The sequence below is a fragment of the Hemitrygon akajei genome, chromosome 15, assembly GCF_048418815.1.
Source record: "Hemitrygon akajei chromosome 15, sHemAka1.3, whole genome shotgun sequence".
NCBI lineage: Eukaryota > Metazoa > Chordata > Chondrichthyes > Myliobatiformes > Dasyatidae > Hemitrygon > Hemitrygon akajei.
Genome location: NC_133138.1, coordinates 72,612,375 through 72,631,716, shown reverse-complemented (window position 1 = coordinate 72,631,716; position 19,342 = coordinate 72,612,375). Strand labels below are relative to the sequence as shown.

Sequence of the window (19,342 nt, the reverse complement as noted above, 5' to 3'; positions counted from 1 at the left end):
GTCAGTCAGGATTGTATTATTCAGAGTGAGTCACTATTGATGGCTCACAGTGGGCTGTGAAGTTAGAAGATATGAATCTACAGATAGCCTGTTGGCTAATGAAAGAATAGAATTTCAAGGGAACCTGATGGGCCAGTTGGGAACCTGATCCCGTTAAGGCTTGAGCCATGTTGAGATGGGGCGATGATCCTACTGTGGGACTGGGAGATGAGGTGTCTGGATGGATGATGAAAATGAGGGGGAGAGAGAGTAGAGTGGATCCCTCTGTTTAATCCTCGAAATGATCGCCCTCTCCCTTTTGTGTCCATAAACAGTACAGGCCAGGCCAGTAATTACGAGTTCCAACACCCGCCGTGGGGGTGGGGGTCATCGATCTGCAGCTTCTTCCTCTCAGGAGGGGGAGGGGGAGGAGGCTCAGGAATGTGTGGGGGTGGTGTAAAGGACACCTTTGAGACAACAGAGCTGAGACAATACTCTGCTAAGGAATTGGCGAGTTTAGAGATAGGTACAAATTGTTGAGGTAATGGGGTGAGTTGGGGGGGGGAGTACTAGAGTGATCCTATCTAATTGAGAGATGGGTGCCTTAGGGAGACTGTTGTCCCAACACGCGATCAATAACATCCTGAGATCACTGCTTGCTTCTCCTGAGTTTAATACATCACTCTGGATTTGGGAAATGACAGCAGTTAAACTGAGGTATCCCATTCTTACTGAATGGAATTTAAAACCCCAAGCAGAATGGAGCACAGTAGAGGAGGGTTCTAAAGTTCTACACCAGTGGGCTCCTATCACAGAAATACACTGTGATAGTGATTTCCCACTGGAGGTCATTGGATTAACCTCTGGAACGGTGAGGAACATGGTTATGGAGTCAGTTTTTCCAATTAGAGGGGTAAGGCTGTCTTTAACTGCACCGGCTTGTTGGTCATCCTGTAAGTACAGAGATTCAATCGTTACAAGGATTAGAGTCTGTAGAAGAGGGTGCACGTAGCCAAGTTGGATGAGCAGAGGGGAAGTGGGAGATCCTGCATATTCCGTAAAGCTTAAAGCTGGGTCCCGGAGGAGCAGCTAAATGGGGTTCCTACCCCCACACTCTATGCGAAGTGGAGGAAGTTCTGTATGGAAAAGCAAAAAAGGGAGATTGTTGAGGGGGAAGGGTCTTTCTTCAAGTCCTCTACAGATAAGGGTTCTTTTTGTCATCTGCCAGACTCCTCGCATTCCATTCAGGTTTCCCTGCTGACGATCACCAGCAATGGCAATCCGGGGATGGTTAATATATTGACATCCCATTGTTGTGTGTGTGTGTGTGTGTGTGTGTGTGTGTGTGTGTGTGTGTGTGTGTGTGTGTGTGTGTGTGTGTGTGTGTGTGTGTGTGTGTGTGTGTGTGTGTGTGTGTGTGTGTGTGTGTGTGTGTGTGTGTGTGGACTTTAAGACACTCTGTGAAATTGTTGGGTCCCACCCAGTTGCTTTTTCCTTATCAGTTGTTCTCCGATAAGTGCTACTTCTCAGAATTAACTGTCCGGTTTATGTTTTAGCAGTTCCATAGGAAGTGTTAAAGAAGATGAGTACAACCCAGACTTTGTGATTTATGTCTTGCATTTAATCCATTACTTCTTTGTTTCTTGTTTTCCACCTGATCTGGACAAACACCAGTTTGCCTACCGGGCAAACTGTTCTACAGAGGATGTAATCACAACAGCCCTCCATATTGTTCTGACTCACTTAGAGGAACCAAACACTTAGGTGTGGATGTTATTTGTGGATTTCAGTTCTGCATTTAACACAGTCATCCCCCATAAACTGGTCAGCAAACTGAACACTCTTGGCCTTGGTTCCTCCCTGTGCTCATGGGTCATGGACTTTCTCACAGACCAATCACAGCAAGTCAGAGTTGGTAAGCACACCTCCACCACCCTCATCTTAAAAACAGGCATCCCGCAGGGCTGTGTGCTGAGCCCTATGCTCTACACACTCTTCACACACAACTGCACACTCATCTACACCTCCAACTCCATAATTAAATTTGCCGACAATACCACATTGCCTGATCTCGGACGAGGATGAAACAGCCTACAGGCTCGAGGTGGATCATCTGACGGAGTGGTGTAAGGACAACGACCTGGTCCTTAACACTTCTAAAACAAAAGAGATGATCGTTGACTTCAGGAGATCAAAGGACAGAGTACACCCCCCCCCACCATATAATGGAGAGGTAGTGGAAAGTGTGGAAGACCTAAAGTTCCTTGGAGTTATGTTGTCAAAATAGCTGACATGGACCACCAACATCTTGCTGCTTGTAAAAAAGGCACAACAAAGACTCTTCTTCCTCAGAAAGCTGAAACAGACCAAACTCCCACAAAAGCTGTTGCTTAACTTCTACAGAAGCACAGTTGAAACCATCCTGAACAACAGCACCACAGTGTGGTACGCCAGCTGCACAGCCGCTGAGCGACAAGACCTGCATCGCGTGGTGAAGGCGGCCCAGTGAATTGTCAGGATGGAGCTCCCAGGACTAGACACCATCTATTCAGGAGGATAGCAATCAACATAACCAGAGACACCACACACCGTGGCCACTCCCTGTTTGACCCACTGCCATTCAGCAAAAGGTTCAGGACAGTAAAAGCAAGAACAAATAGACTGAGGAGCATCTTCTACCCCAGAGCTGTGGCCTCCATCACACCACTCCCAGAGAACAATGACTGCAACTGTGAGCACACACAAGGACTCAGATACTTGCACTAACGGCACTTTGTGCATTACTGTGATATTCTGGTGCTGCTGCAACTTATTTTCTGATACTTATCTATTTAATACTGTTTTTCTATTACTGTCTTGTTTTTATCTACCGCTTTATTTAATTGCCTGAGAGAGGAAGCCAAACAGAGTTTCATTGTAACATGTACAAACAAGTTGGATTAACTCAGCAGGTCGGGCAGCATCTGTTGAAAGGAGCAGTCTGTCAACGTTTCTGCCCAAAACGTTGACTGCTCTTTTCAACAGGTGCTGCCTGACCTGCTGAGTTCATCCAGCTTTTGTGCGAGTTGATTTGATCACAGCATCTGCAGTGTACCATTTGTACTTTGTGTTTAGAGTTTCATTGTACCTATGTATAATGACAATAAAGATTATTCATTCATTCATTCTAAATCTGTTACATGTTTATTGTGTTTTAATATGTTAATTGATTTAGGGATGTCTCATTACATACTGGCCATATGAAATTTGAGTTGCAACTTGGTAGGAATTTCGGCAACTTTATTCCAGATATGAGATGCCCACATTTCAGAGGGAATTGAGCATTAGTAATCTTATTGTTTTTGTGTTTTCTAAATATCCAGTGACTAATCAGGAGCGAGTGTATTTTTATCTCCCTACATTACAGAATGGCAAAGTGGTGAACGTTGATTTGTGGCGGGAGATCCTGTTATACATTCCTGTGGATGGCGTTTGAATTTGCACACTGGACCAATGAGTCAGATTGTTGAATTTGTATGAAAAATCCTTACAACATCACAGAAGGATGTCACTGATATCGCTCCCTACGACGACAAAGAAAAGCCTGTTGGGGAAGTTATCTGGCTTCTTGGGGTTTGGCATTCTGTTTTGGGGGAGCAGGGAGGGAGTAGCCTATTCCAACCAACCTCGACCCACAGTATGGTAACAGCCCTGGTGGAGTGAGTGCTTTAAGGGCTGAAATTTCCCTACATACCCTTCATTTCATTGGAATGTCCTGCCTCTTAATGTGATTTTCCCACCTGACAGAGTGTGGGTGTGGGTGTTAAGCACTGGTACAAGGTGCAAGGTGGATGGCAAGTCTGAGCAGGAACAGTATCCTGGGATGACTGTGTCCATGCCAGGTGGTGTTTTGAGGCCGGGCACTTGTTGGAAGCTGAATGGCACTTACTGGATACGCAGTTCCTAGGCCTACCTGTTGTTCCCACAGGGATGGTGCGGTTGATATGTGGTGCTGTATGTATGCCACCCTAGTGCCCTGGATGAGCACCTTGCCTACGCTGGTTGGTAAGAGGACTATTTCAAAGGAAGGATGATTTGAGTGATAGCCTTTCTCTGCATGGGATGGCCAGACTGTCCCAGGAACTGATTTCGATGGCCTTGGATTACCTGCTCACAAAGGAAAGTGGCACTTGTACTGTTATTGGTTAAGAATGCTGGATCTCCATTCCTGATGGGTCGGGTAACATCTCGTACCTGGTTGATCAAATTAAATGGGAGACTAGCTCATTGGCTATTACAGTCTAGGGTAGGGCTGATGGCCTCTTGGAGCAGAGGGAGGCTGGTGGACTACTATAGTATACTGGGAGGTGACTATTGGGTTTACAGTACTGGGTATTGGACTCTTGTGTTTTATGTATAACTTAGTTGGGAGTTCATGAGAGTCATACTAGTCTGAGAGTTGGATCATCAGTTTTGTGACTTTTGTGTCCTGTGGGTTGTGCTGTATTCTAATTATCAAAAATTGCTTCCATCGTGATTAGTTAGTTTAGAAGCTGCAGCATCTTTTCCCATTGGATAAGTGCCTGGTGTCCAGCTTCAAATATTCTGGAGATGTACTGTAAAATTGCACATGGAAGATGCTTTCTCTCTTCTTCCTTTGTTTAAGGCAAGGATGCACATGATGATTGGGAAGGTATGTTCTGCACGTACTTTTAACTAAGTATGTTCGTTGTATGTTCATGTGTTTGTTGAGTATTCAGCTTTGTAATGTCTGTAACAGAGTAATGTGAATGTTTGGTTGTATTTTTACTGTTTGTAAATATATGATTAAAATACCTATTCAAAGTCAGTGCAACTCCTGTCTCACTTGCCAGACCTGTAAACCTGATTCAACATTACAATCATACCAAGGGATTTGGTTGAGTTATTTTTTGTGTAATGTATAGTGAATGGACTTTCAGTGGATGACCCACCATTTCATCCAATGAACCAAGAAACAGGATGACGAGCCACCAAGATCGAGGATCCAGTGTGGGAATGGAATGCTTCACGATGTGGAGGATTTAATATGGTTGGATGTATAAGTTTATTTTTCATTCGAAGGATCTGATTTGATTTATTGAAGAACTAATTATTTTTGCAAAAACTTTGATAAGTGACTGAATGAGATTTACTTTGTTTAAAAGTTGTGATGTTGGAGAATTTGTTGTGAAAAGAGTTAAGCTGTGTCGATACATATTTGGGGTTGAATTTGAATTTGTAGATACACGGACCTGAACTGAAACTGAGGTTAACCATAATACTTGAAAATAGGAACTCAATTAGCTTCCTTACTGACTAGTGATGAATAAAAACCTTTGAATAGGGAATAACATTAGATGTAATTAGAGAAAATGGAATAATAAAGGTTATTCTATTGAATCTCACAGATTCTAACTAAAAAGGAATTTGGTTTCCATTTGATATCTGAGATTTGGAATCTAATGTAATGCCTGTGTAGTACTTGTCTTATCTCATGTGATTGAGCAAAATCAAATTACATGGTACTACACCAGGTGCTGGTGGGTCATCAGAAGCTCTAGGTATCGAAAGGAGGCAGTGAATAGGAAACACACACTTTTGGGTGTAAATTTTATTTATAGAAAATAGCAACATATATGAAATATTTACATGAGAAAGAACAATTCAAAATTTCAACAGAGATGCTCAGTTTTATTTGTAATTCCAAAAAATGCTTTCATGCCATGAAGTTGGAGCTCATCAGCCATGTACAAGTAGTTCAATGGTACATCTCCTCTGTCTACGTTTGTAAATGCCTGTCAAAATCAGCCTTGATCAGATGAAAACCATCATAACTTTTCAGTTATGTGGTGATTTGTTACTTTGATGACATAGCAGGAGTCCAGACGAAAGGATTTTGTTTCCATAAACAAAAATTTCAGGCTTTCTTTCCAGTTCGTAACTTTTCTGTAAAGTTTAGTACTAACTCTGGGTTCTGCACACTCACTTGGGATGGGTATTTCAGTCACCGTATGTGGTCAATCTTTGTTTCACTATGGGAGGGCCTTCCTGTAGACATCAAAGTGATTGCTGCAAGGGTATGGAGTCTCTGATGGGCTTGGTGTTGTTCCTGTTCAGACAGATGGAGGATGTGCCTGAGTGACAGAAAAATGCAGAACTCTGATGAGTGAACCTTAGATGCTGTACTAGAACTACATAGACTGCAGTTCATGGTGAAATAATGAGCAAAGACATCACTTTTGCATGATAAGAGAAACATCTTTACCAAAATTGTTGTTTTTTTGCATACTTACCAATGAATCTGAAGAAAGAATTATAATGTGCAATTCACTCACTGACAGATGTTCATTTTAATCAAATTGAAGTAAATCTCAACAAGTAGAAAAATGATTTTTTTCACTCAAATTGCAAATCAAAATAGTCTCAGTGACTGTCAGAACGCCATGTTGGTTCTATAAAATAAGACCATTAGACCATAAGACATGGGAGCAGAATTAGACTATTTGGTCCATCGAGTTTGCTTCACCATTCAATCATGGCTGATCTATTTTTCCTTCCTCAGCCACACTCCCTACCCTTCTCCCTGTAACCTTTGATGCTGTGGCCAATCAAGAACCTATCAAGCTCCGCTTTAAATACACCCAATGACCTGGTCTCCAAAGCTGCCTGTAGTAAAAATTCTGCAAATTCACCACCCTCTGGCTAAAGAAATTTCTCCACATCTCTGCTTTAAATGGACACCCCTCTATCATGAGGCTGTGCCCTGTTGTCCGAGACTCCCCTGCCATTGGAGACATCCTTTCCACATCTAATCTGCCTAGGCCTTTCAAGATTCGAAAGGTTTCAATGAGATTTCCCCTCATCCTTCTAAATTCCAGCCAGTACAGACCCAGAGCTACCAAACTTTTCTCATATGATAACCCTCTCATTCCCCGAGTCATCCTTGTAAACCTCTTCTGAACCCTCTCCAATGCCAGCACATCTTTTCTTAGATGAGAAGCTCAAATCTGTTCACAATACTCAAGGTGAGGCCTCACCAGTGCCTTATAAAGCCTCAGCATCACATCCCTGCTCTTGTATTCTAGACCTCTTGAAATGAATGCTATTATTGCATTTGTGTTCCTCACCACCAACTCAACCTGCAAGTTAACCTTTAGGGTATTCTGCCCAAGGACTCCCAAGTCACTTTGCAGCTCAGATTTTGGGATTTTCTTCCCATTTAGAAAAGAGCCTGCATATTTACTTCTTCTACCATAGTGCATGACCACATATTTTCCAACATTGTATTTCATTTGCCACTCTCTTGCCCATTCTCCTAATCTGTCTAAGTCCCTTCTACAGCCTACCTGTTTCCTCAACACTATCTGCCCCTCCACCAATCTTCATATCATCTACAAACTCAGCAACAAAGCCATCTATTCCATCATCTAAATCATTGATATGCAGCATAAAAGAAGCAGTCCCAACACCGAGCCCTGAAGAACACCAGCAGCCACTGGCAGCCAACCAGAAAAGGATTCTTTTATTCCCACTCACTGCCTCCTACCAATCAGCCAATGCTCTAACCATACCAGTAACTTTCCTGTAATACCATGGTTTCTTAATATGGTAAGCAGCCTCATGTGTGGCACCTTGTCAAAAGCCTTCTGAAAGACCAAATATATGACATTCACTACATCCCCTTTATCTATCCTATGTGTAATTTCCTCAAAGAATTCCAACATGTTCGTCAGGCAAGATTTTCCCTTAAGGAAACAATGCTGACTTTGTCCTATCTTGTCCTGTTTCACCAAGTACCCTATAACCTCATCTTTACCAATTGACTCCAACATCTTCCCAACCACTGAGGTGAGGCTAACTGGTCTATAATATCCCCTCTGCTGCTTCTTCCTTTCTTAAAGAGTGGAGTGACATTTGCAATTTTCCATTCCTCTGTCACCATACCAGAGTCCAATAATTTTTGAAAGATCATCAATAATTCCTCCACAATCTCTACCGCTACCTCTTTCAGAACCCTAGGTTGTGGTTCATCTGGTCTGGGTGACTTATGCACCCTTAAGTCTTTCAGCTTTTTGAGCACCTTCTCCCTTGTAATTATAACTGCACTCACTTCTTTTCCCTCACATCCTTCAACACTTGGCACACTGCTTGTGTCTTCTACAGTGAAGACTGATGCAAACAACTCCTTCAGCTCATCTGCCATCTCCTTGTCTCCTGTTATTATTTTTCCAGCCTCATTTTCTATCAGTCCTGTATCCACTCTCTTCTCTCTTTTATGTTTTACATACTTGAAAAAACGTTTACTATTCACTTTGGTATTGTTTGCCATCTTGCTTTCATATTTCATCTCTTCACTCCTGCTGATTCTTTTAGTTGCTTTCTGAAGAGTTTTAAAACCTTCCCAATCCTCTGTCTTCTATTTTTTGCTTTGTTGCCCTCTCTTTTGCTTTACATTAGCTTTGATTTCCCCTGTCAGCCACGGTTGTATGAACCAATACTGTAGTCAATTATCATTCAAGAATGAATGCTGGAGATGTGAGATGGGTCTCAGTGTCTGGGGGAAAGGAGGTGGCTTCAGATTCTCTAAGATTGTCTGAAAGTGTACCAGTCCAGTCAGAAGATGGTGGATGGTTGGATGCATGGGAAGATGCACTGGTTCAGCTCCTCTCTCTTCAAAGAGTTGTAAATAGAATATAATTCTTTCATTTTTCAGATCTCTTTTGCCTGTAATGATTGATCAATGCTTCCACTTTCTTGTCTATTCTGCTTTGTTTGCTATGCATATCAATGAATTGGAAGGAAATGTGGATGGGATGATTGGTAAACCATGACATGACTCTGGGAACTGTGACTGAAGAGTGAAACTTTAGGGTGCAAGTTCATATTTCCCCAGAAGTGTGAGCACAGGTGGGCAGAGAGGTAACAAATGTGTGTAGTACGACAACTATACATTATGACCAGAGAACAGAGGAAATGGGAATAAGCTGTTAACAAGTTTCACCCAGTTACAGAGAGTACTTTGTTGAGTAGAAACATGGTCTTATCCACACAGAGGGAAACATGAGAGTCACATATCTAACCTTTGTAATTGCTTTGCTCAAATAAAGCATTTTACTTCAAATAAATATCATCATCACATTGTGTGAAATGCGAAGAACAACTTTACACAAATATCTTAACAAAATATTTTGAATATTAAATATTAATTTGTCTCTTACATTTCCACTTGCAAAGCAGCACAGTGATGGAAAGAAAAGAGATGAAAACTGAGGCACGAGCGGTCCAGCAAAGAAGAGAAATCAGGTTGTTCACAAGCTCAGCAGAAATCTGAAACAGACAACAAGACCTATTTTCTCGGCTTTAAATTTAAAATGAGCGAACTGCAAGCACTGAATAATACTGTCATGGCTTCCTTAAAGCCTGCATGGACAGTGTGGACTATTGCAAAGAGATATTAAAGATATCCATTAAGATGTCTGTTAGCTGGGGCACAGAATCCCTCAGCACCCGGCAGCTTTGTGTGGATTTACCCTGGCTAGGACCCTCCTCAACTTGGCTGTGGCCACACTGGGTTGCAAAAAGAGATGGAAATGAGCCATTAGGAAAAGGCAATAGTGAACTGTTCACGATGGTAGGGTTGGAAGAACTGATCTTCATTTTCTATTTCCGCTGTGAAATGTTGACAAATAAGAGAATGTGAGACAGCTGGAGCTGTAACATGTTCTGAAATGTAATGGAACCTAACACAAGTCTTTTAGAGATGATCGACATAAATTATCTGCAGAAGAGCAGATCTGCTGGATGGATGCTCAGGAATTAGTGGGAAACATAGAAACATAGAAAACCTACAGCACAATACAGGCCCTTCGGCCCACAAAGTTGTGCTGGATGTGTCCCTACTAAAAAGTGCCAGCTGTGCATATCAATATCATGGAGAATGCTCCAAGAATGTAAATGTTGTGAGAAAGATGAATTATTTCCCAAGTTAAATGTAATACTGGTATATCCATCCATGTGGCTATTAGTGTCATTGATTGTACAATGAATCCTGACACACGAATTAAACATCTGCATTGCTCAGTCCTCAACGCTTCAGTTCAAAAGATTCACCTCACCTTCATGCACTGAGCCCAGATGAAAACTCACAGTTTACACACACAAATGCATGGGCATAAAGGGTCTTTCCTGGTTGGCTGCCAGTGACTACTGGCATTCCAAAGGTTCATTTTATTGTCAGAGTATTCATGTACAATGCAACTCCAATATGGGTCTTTTCCAGATAGCCAAGAAATGCAGAAAAACTACGGGTGTCATTGAAAGGAAAGACAACAAACCCCCTTCCTGCATGAAATGGAAAAATGAAAAAAAGCTGTCAGACCCCAAACCCCTCAGCCCCTACCCTCACAGAATAAAAGTAACAGATGGCTCACCTGGAATACGGCAGCCAAAACAACAAAAATCCTAAACCTCCAACCCTGTCCCTTGCAATAAAACCAGTGACAAGAACATCACCCCACCAAACCACTGCCCCACAGAAACAAACAGCAACCACAGTACCAAACCCCCCCTGCACTAAAACCAGTGACAATAACATCACAGCACGAAACACTTCCCCCTCCAAAACAAACTGCAACCACAGCACCAAACCCTTAACCCCCTCAAACAGGCAAAGAGGAAATTGCCCACACAGAAACAACAGAACATCAGATCCTGAATCACTAACCCCTCCCTTGTACAAAAACTAACAAATGCCCACCCAGAACCCTAATCAGCCAATCAGCAAGAAGCAAGAAAACAAAAACCTGAAGGAGTGCAAAATAAATTACTGTCCAATGATCACACAAATCTCAGAATTTCAAGCACATCCTCCCACTGGAACCGTGAGAGCAACTGCTTGAACTCGGTCCTTCCATGAAGAGTGACTACTGCGCCACTGATCTCTGGCCTTCTGACCACCGCATGCTGATCTGAGGTCTTCAAGACACTGCTGACCTGGCTATCAACCACCGTCAGTCCATGGCCTCCGTGAAGAGAAACCACTGACCTCCCCCACATTCACCATGATCTTCCTCAATGCTTCAAAATGGAGTTGATTATGGCCCTTCTCTGGTCTCCTGCAATAGGCGATCTGTGCTCATGATACTATCTGAGGATAGCAACATGCCAGATCACCTGATCAAACTCCAAACAGCACACCACACGCTCTAACCATCTCCAAAACAATCAAGACAGAGGGAACAAGGGGTTGAGAGAGTTGGTGTATTTTTGTTGAACAACACCCATAGTTTTTCCGTATTTCATGGATATCTGGAAAAGACGAATATCAGAGTTGTATTGTACATGCATACTTTGACAATAAATAATTGAAGAGATTGTCTACCTGGAAGATTTTGCCTGAGGAACCGTTGTTTGCTGGCACCATCTTGACTGGAAGTGTTGGGTGCAAAGAGATGTGGGAATCCTAATGTAGGATTCATAAATTTTAAATTTCAGTTTGAGTCCGTGATGAGGAAAGAAATGCAATGTTAGCAATTAATTCGAGTGAACTGGAATATAAAGCCAGGATGTAATGGTGAGGCTTGATAAGGTGTTTATCAACATATTTGAAATCTTGTGGGCACTTTTCCTGGGATTCCTGGGATGGCAGGACATTCATATGAAGAAAGACTGGATCGACTAGGCTTATACCCACTTGAATTTAGAAGATTGAGGGGGAATCTTATTGAAATGTATAAAATTCTAAAGGGATTGGACAGGCTAGATGCAGGAAGATTGTTTCTGATGTTGGGGAAGTCCAGAATGAGGGGTCACAGTTTAAGGATAAAGCGGAAGCCTTTTAGGACCGAGATGAGGAAAAACTTCCTCACACAGAGAGTGGTGAATCTGTGGAATTCTCTGCCACAGGAAACAGTTGAGGCCGGTTCATTGGCTATACTTAAGAGGAAGTTAGATATGGCCCTTGTGGCTAAAGGGATCGGGGGTATGGAGAGAAAGCAGGTACAGGGTTCTGAGTTGGATGATCAGCCATGATCATACTGAATGGCGGTGCAGGCTCGAAGGGCCGAATGGCCAACTCCTGCACCTATTTTCTATGTTTCTATGTTTTGGGCCTCATATCTAAGGAAAAATCTGATAGCATTAGAAAGAGTCCAGAAGAGGTTTATGAGAATGATCCAGGAATGAAAGGCTTGGTGTATGAGGAACATATGATGGCTCTGGGTCTGTACTTGCTGCAAGTTTAGAAGAATAAATTGAGATCTCATTAAAACCCACTGAATAGTGAAAGGCCTGAATAGAGTGTAAATGGAGAGGATGTTTCCAATAGTGTGTGAGTTGAGGAGCAGAAGGCACAACCTCAGAATAAAAAAGACATCCCTTTAGAGTAGAGATTAATAGGAATATTTTTATCTGTAGGGTGGTGAATCTGGAATTCATCGTCAGAGATGGCTGGAGGCTAAGCCATGGTATATATTTAAAGTGGATATTGATATATTCTGGATTAGTAAGAGTGCAAGAGGCTACAGACTTGAGGGGCCAAATTCTGGCAATTCTGCTCCTGTCTTCCTCCTCTTGTTATGGTCTTATGGTCTCCCCACCCTTCACCATGACCCAAACAGAGTTCTGCTTCCATTTCAGAACAATCTCTTCAATTATTTAACTTTTTCAATGAAAAAGAAGAACTTTCAAAGTTCTGGCATTCCAAAGGTTATTTTATTGTCAAAGTCTGCATGTACAATACAACTCTGGAACAAGCTGAACAGAAGGAGATAATCTTGTCAGCTCAGTGAAAATTTATGAATAATTGCACTTATCTTCTGGATAAAACAGAATTACTCACAGGTAAATGTGGAGTTGGACTGGAATCTCTGGAAGATGTCGACGTAGAGGTTGTAAGACCTGTAATGACAGTTGTTAAGAATGAAATGTGCAGGAAACAGAACAAGATGGTATTGAGTGTAAAAACAGTCTTATCCAGATATTGAGATAATTTGCCAACAATTCCAATCTCAGTTTTCAGAACATAGAACAGTACAGCACATAAACAAGCTCTTCAACTCATAATGTATTCCCAAACCAAATAAATCAGTAATAAAATGGCCAACTAAACTAAACCTTCATGCCTACTACTGCCAAAAGGAACTACAGTCTACAGATTAGTGGATTTGGATGAATCAAGGACAGGGGAAGTAGACAAACTAATTGTCATTGTTCCCCCAGCCCCATTTTGTGAACTCAGAACTGATTCTTGCTCTGGGATAATCTAATCAGAACAATTGAATGTGGACATAAGGAGCTTCAGCTAAAGATCTGCTAAACCTGAGACCTTTCTCAGATGAGCAGCTATTGTAAAGTGGTAGATTTACTCGAGAAGTGATTTGTAATCTCATTAGATTTAGTGCTTGGGTCGCCGAGTTTAACTGGTTTGAATCAATCAGAGTTGAAAGACACAAATACATAAGGCTGGAGTGGACAGAAAGATGAAACAATGTTGGTTATAGCCCTGGACTAGAACCAAGTGAGCCAGGTGACCTTGAGCCAATGGGTTGGAGATCCACCAGTTCAACTGATGAGGTACACTATAGAAGTCTGGAGCTCCAAATGCGTTACAGCGATAACTCTCCAGCAACCAAGAGACCAACTATTCAACTAATTTGGTTAGATATTACCTGTAAGTGAAGGAGTCTGTTACATCCTCTACCTTTGAGTTCAGTTCTTTTCCTCAAGAAGTGATTGAAATAAGTAATGAGAATGTTCCAAGGTGAGGTTTAGAGTCAAGTCCTTGTGAAGATGCATTCTGTCATTAATGAGCTATTGACATTGTCATGGTAACTCATGGATAACACTAGCATCACTATTACATTGTACATTTTATATTGTAGCATCCTGCCTCTTTCACCCAGCGCATTATCCATACTACATATACAACAATTAACAACAAAGACAGAATCAATATTCCTTATGTCACTTCATATGTTTTCAGTGGGCAGAACAGCACTATTCATTCAATCAAAGCAATGTAATCTCTCCAAACAGATGTTCCCCATGTACATGGAGGAAACCCGAGCACATGGGAAACCGAGGGTGACCTTCTCATTTGCAGCATCGGAGCTCAGGGCTGAACCTGGGTCACAGGATCTGTGGGACAGTTACAGAAACCGCTACACTGCTGCACCACCATTGCTGAGACAGAAAGATGGAATATTGAGCTGCTTGCTGTCCAAAACCAGAAGATTCAAGTTTATTTTCAGATCATCTTTGTACTTCGTGGCATTCAAGGGCTGTAATAAATCTAGACAAGAAGAAAAGAAAAGCTTACAAAAGGTTCAGAGAGCTAGGAAATGTTAGAGATCTATAACATTATAAGGCTAACAGGAAGGAGCTTAAAAATGAAATTAGGAAAGCCAGAAGGGGCCATGAAAATGCCTTGGTGGGCAGGATTAAGGAAAACTCCAAGGCATTCTACAAGTATGTGAAGAGCAAGAGGATAAGACGTAAAATAATAGGATCTATCAAGTGTGACAGTGGCAAAGTGTGTATGGAACCAGAGGAAATAGCAGAGGTACTTAACAAATACTTTACCTCAGTATTCACTATGGAAAAGGATCTTGATGACTTGTAGCAGACTGAAAAGCTTGAGCATGTAGGCACTGTATTAAGGAAGAGGATGTGCTGGAGCTTTTGAAAAGCATTGAGTTGGATAAGTCGCTGGGACTGGATGAGATGTACCCCAGGCTACTGTGGGAGATGAGGGAGGAGATCGCTGAGCCTCTGGCGATGATCTTCGCATCATCAATGGGGATGGGAGAGGTTCTGGAGAATTGGAGTCTTGTGGATGTTGTTCCTTTATTCAAGAAAGGGAGTAGAGACAGACCAGGAATTTGTAGACCAGAGAGTTTTACTTCAGTGGCTGGTAAGTTGATGGAGAAGATCCTGAGAGGCAAGATTTATGAACATTTGGAGAGGTGTAATATGATTAGGAATAGTCAGCATGGCTTTGTCAAGGGCAGGTTGTGCCTTACGAGCCAGATAGAATTTTTTGAGGATGTGACAAAACACATTGATGAATGAAGAGCAGTAGATGTAGTGTATATGGATTTCAGCAAAACATTTGATAAGCTACCCCATGCAAGGCTTATTGAGAAAGTAAGGAGGCATGGGATCCAAGGGGACATTGCTTTGTGCATTCAGAACTGGCTTGCCCACAGGAGGCAAAGAGTGGTTGTAGATGGGTCATATTCTGCATGGTGTTCGGACATCCGTGGTGTGCCTCAGGGATCTGTTCTGGGACCCCTGCTCTTTGTGATCTTTATAAATGACCTGGATGAGAAAGTGGAGGGATGGTTTAGTAAATTTGCTGATGACACAAAGGTTGGAGGTGTTGTGGATAGTGTGGAGGGCCATCAGGGGTTACAGCGGGACATTGATAGGATGCAAAACAGGGCTGAGAAGTGGCAGATGGAGTTCAACCCAGATAAGTGTGAAGTGGTTCATTTTGGTAAGTCAAATATGATGGCAGAATATAGTACTAATGGTAAGTGTGGAGGATCAGAGTGATCTTGGGGTCCAAGTCCACAGGACACTCAAAGCAGCTGCTTTGTGACTCTGTGGTTAAGAAGGCATACAGTGTATTGGCTTCATTAACTGTGTAATTGAATTTAGGAGCCGAGAGGTAATGTTGCAGTTAAATAGGACCCTGGTCAGACCCCACTTGGAGGACTGTGCTCAGTTCTGGTTGCCTCACTACAAGGAGGATATAGTAGCCATAGAAAGGGTGCAGAGGAGATTTACAGGGACGTTTCCTGGACTGGGGAGCATGCCTTATGAAAACAGGTTGAGTGAACTCGGCCTTTTCTCCTTGGAGTGAAAGAGGATGAGAGGTGACCTGATAGAGGTGTATAAGATGATGAGAGGCATTGATCATGTGGATAGTCAGAGGCTTTTTCCCAGGGCTGAAATGGTTGCCACAAGAGTACACAGGATTAAGCTGCTGGGGAGTAGGTACGGAGGAAATGTCAGGAGAAAGTTTTTACTCAGACAGTGGTGAGTGCATGGAATGGGCTGCTGGCATCAGTGGTGGAGGTGAATATAATAGGATCTTTTAAGAGACTTTTGGATAGGTACATGGAGCTTAGAAAAATAGAGGGCTATGGGTAAGCTTAGTAATTTCTAAGGTAGGGACAAGTTCGGCACAACCTTGTGGGCCGAAGGGCCTGTATTGTGCTGTAGGTTTTCTATGTTTCTATTATTAAACAGTCCAGGAATCTCCACACGGCAACAATACCAGCCGCTAACTCCTCTCTGTAGATCACTTATAGTGTGTGATACATCTCCTTCCCCAATTCTACCACCAAGATGATAGCCCTGGGATGTTACAGAAGTTACTCTGTCTCCATTTGTTCTAACCAGTAACAATCCAGTGTCACAGATAGCACTGTCTGGCATGATAAGAGGGAGCACAACCACAGTCTGAAATGTCCCTACACTGAGAAACTGATCGAGTTACCAGCTGGGCAGAATCTGAGGAATGCTATAGAAAATTTCTATCTATTCACTGGGATGTTGACTGCTAACACCTCCCCCACTTCTCAAATTTGTCCTCAGGCAGGTGGTGGCAATCAGCTTTTTTTAGTCCCTGCCTTTCCATAGCAGACTTGACACAGTTGACTGCCTTGTGGTGCCATTTTCCTGCTAATCTGTCACCATAAGCTGACATTCACCGGGCATTTGAGACATTAACTGCTGCCATCACCAAGCAAGAAACTGTCCACCACAATCATTGTCAGGAATTTCAATCAGGCTTATTTGAAGAAACCTCTGCCCAGTGATCATCAGCATTTAACGTGCAGCACCAGGGGTCCCAACCACTGTTACACTACGATTAGGAAAGCCTACTGTTCCATGCCTAGACTACATTTTGAGAAATCTGATCATTTGGTTGTCCTTCTCCTACCTGCATACAGGCAGATTCTAAAGAGCAAAGCTCCAGTGATAAGCACAACAAAGAGTTGGTCGCATGAGGCAAAGGTGTGGCTACGGGATTGCTTCAAGTCAGTGGACTGGGCCATGTTCAAGGACTCGTCAAAAGATCTGAATGAATACACCATGGTGGTCACGGAGTTTATTAAAACAATTGTAGATGGGCAAGTCCCCATAAAATCATTTGGAATTTTCCCCAACCAGAAATGCTGGATGAACTTTGAGATCCACAGTCTGCTGAGAGCTACTGTAGATCAGTGGTACTCAGGTCTGGTAACCTAATAAGTACAAGGTGTACAGTTACAATCCCTGGAAAGCCATCTCTTCTATGCTTGGTTTGGTTGTCAAAGTATTGAGGAAACTTCACCAACTCTCACAGCCTCTGATGACCCTATGATTTTTGTTCTTAGTATACTTATGGAATCTTTGATAATCTCCTTTATTTTATCAGCCAGAGATATCTCGTAGTCCCCTTCTAATTTCATTCCCAAGTGTGCTCCTATATCCAATATACTCCTCCATAATAACTGCTTGAAGCAAGCTGCCTATACCTATCACCTGCCTCCTTCTTTCTCTGGACCAGATCCTCCATATCCTTTATCACCAGGTTCTCTAATTTTACCAGCCTTTCACATCACTCTAACAGGAACATGCTGGTGCTGAAGTCTTCCTGTCACACAGTTAAGTGCCTCCCATTTGCCAGATGTCGCCTCACCTGCAAGCAGCCTCTGCCAATCAACTTTTAAGAATTCCTGTCTGACGCCGTCAGAACAAGCCTTACCCCAGTTTATAACATTATATTGAGTCATATCAAAAGCTAATATAATTATTGTCACTGATCACAAAGTGCTCCCCCACCACTGAACAAATCAGCCACTTTCCCACCTCATTTCCTAAGAAGAGGTCAAGTTTAGCCCCTTCTCTAGAAAGGGAAGGAAATATTTTACCTATTTGTGTGTTTTGAGGAGGTGTTAGGTTAATTAATGAGAATGGATGCTGTTTACTTCAACTTCAGTAAAGTGAATGGCAAGGTGCTTCAGAAGATTGAGGACCATGGGATCTACAGAGACATGGCTATAGAATACTTTATCTAAGTTAAAGCCACCATAATTGTTAATGTTCTACTCATGAACATTTAAATTTCAAGGCTTTCTCGTCCACTTTGAAGATTATAGTTAAATTGTGCAGTAAACACAAATAAAAAAAATATTGATGTCATTGTTTAGAGGATAAATTGTAACGCATGGAAGATGCAGACTGACCTGGGTAAGTAGATGGAGTAATGTCACTTCCACGGTCTGTAGACAAGGACTCAGTTGTGGTTGAAGGAGATGTTGTGCTGGTGCCTGTAACAGAAGAAAAGTTAATTTACTTTCATGTCAGTGAACTCATTCATTTTTCTCAATCAATGACTCACGTAGAACTAAATGAGGGCTGGGTTAGATCTGGAGAACCAGTAAGTGTGAGGGATATGCAGGTTCAAAGTGCCTTTCACATTTCCACAATTAAACAAAAAAATACATTGTATTTGCGGCGATACACAGGAATGCTCTTGTTACAGAAATAAAACAGTGAAGTAAACAGATTGTCTTTGGTTTGGGAGTCAGTAAGCACTGGGTCAAATGCAGTTCTGTGGAGGACCCCATTATTTACACTCTATTGGCGAGGATGAGTAAAAATGGCAACGTGCTATGGGTGGCTTACAAAACTTCAAAATATACTTCTGAATGACTCTCACTGCAATCTGCAGACTGAAATTTCCCTTGAACATAATTTTGAACCATTTTGAAGAATTAGTGATTTCACGATCTTCTAAAGGACTCAGAGGACTTAACTCTCAAGCAGGCAGGTACGGCATCTTTAAGTGGACAGACGTGAGAGTATCCTGAAGGAGGGTGAACCCACAAAAAGCATCTGAGCCAGAGGGGGTACCTGGCCAAGTACTAATGATCTGTGCTGATCAACTGGCTGGAGCATTGACCGATATCTTTAAACTCTTGCTTGAACAGTCTGAGATACCCAGCTGCTTCAAACAGGCTTCAATTACATTGCTGCCTCAGAAGAATGCGGTAACCTGCCTCAATAACTATCATCCAGCAACACTTACATCCACTGTGATGAAGCATTTTGAGAGGTTGGTGATGAAACATATCAACTCCTGCCTGAGAGGCGAATTGGATTTGCTCCAATTAGCTTTCCATGTCATTCTCCACAATAAATACTGACAGAAAATATATACCGTATTCCTTCAGGGTCTAGAATGTGACCCCACATTATCTAATGATTTGATCTGTATGAACAGTAGGCAAAATAAGCATTTCACTGTATCAACACGTGACAACAAATAAACCAATACCAATTCCAATGAAGACCTCATCCAATTCCC

The 19,342-nt window shown here is 42.2% G+C and overlaps 1 long non-coding RNA gene across 1 annotated transcript; it reads right to left on the bottom strand.

Moving 5' to 3' along the window:
- Nucleotides 1–5,717: 5,717 nt before the first annotated feature.
- Nucleotides 5,718–18,301, bottom strand: LOC140739612 (uncharacterized). Its single transcript, XR_012101689.1, has 4 exons — nt 18,219–18,301; nt 12,818–12,876; nt 9,198–9,306; nt 5,718–6,113 (listed from the first exon to the last, which is right to left on the bottom strand). It is a non-coding gene; the product is annotated as an uncharacterized lncRNA (long non-coding RNA).
- Between the last annotated feature and the right edge of the window lie 1,041 nt (nt 18,302–19,342).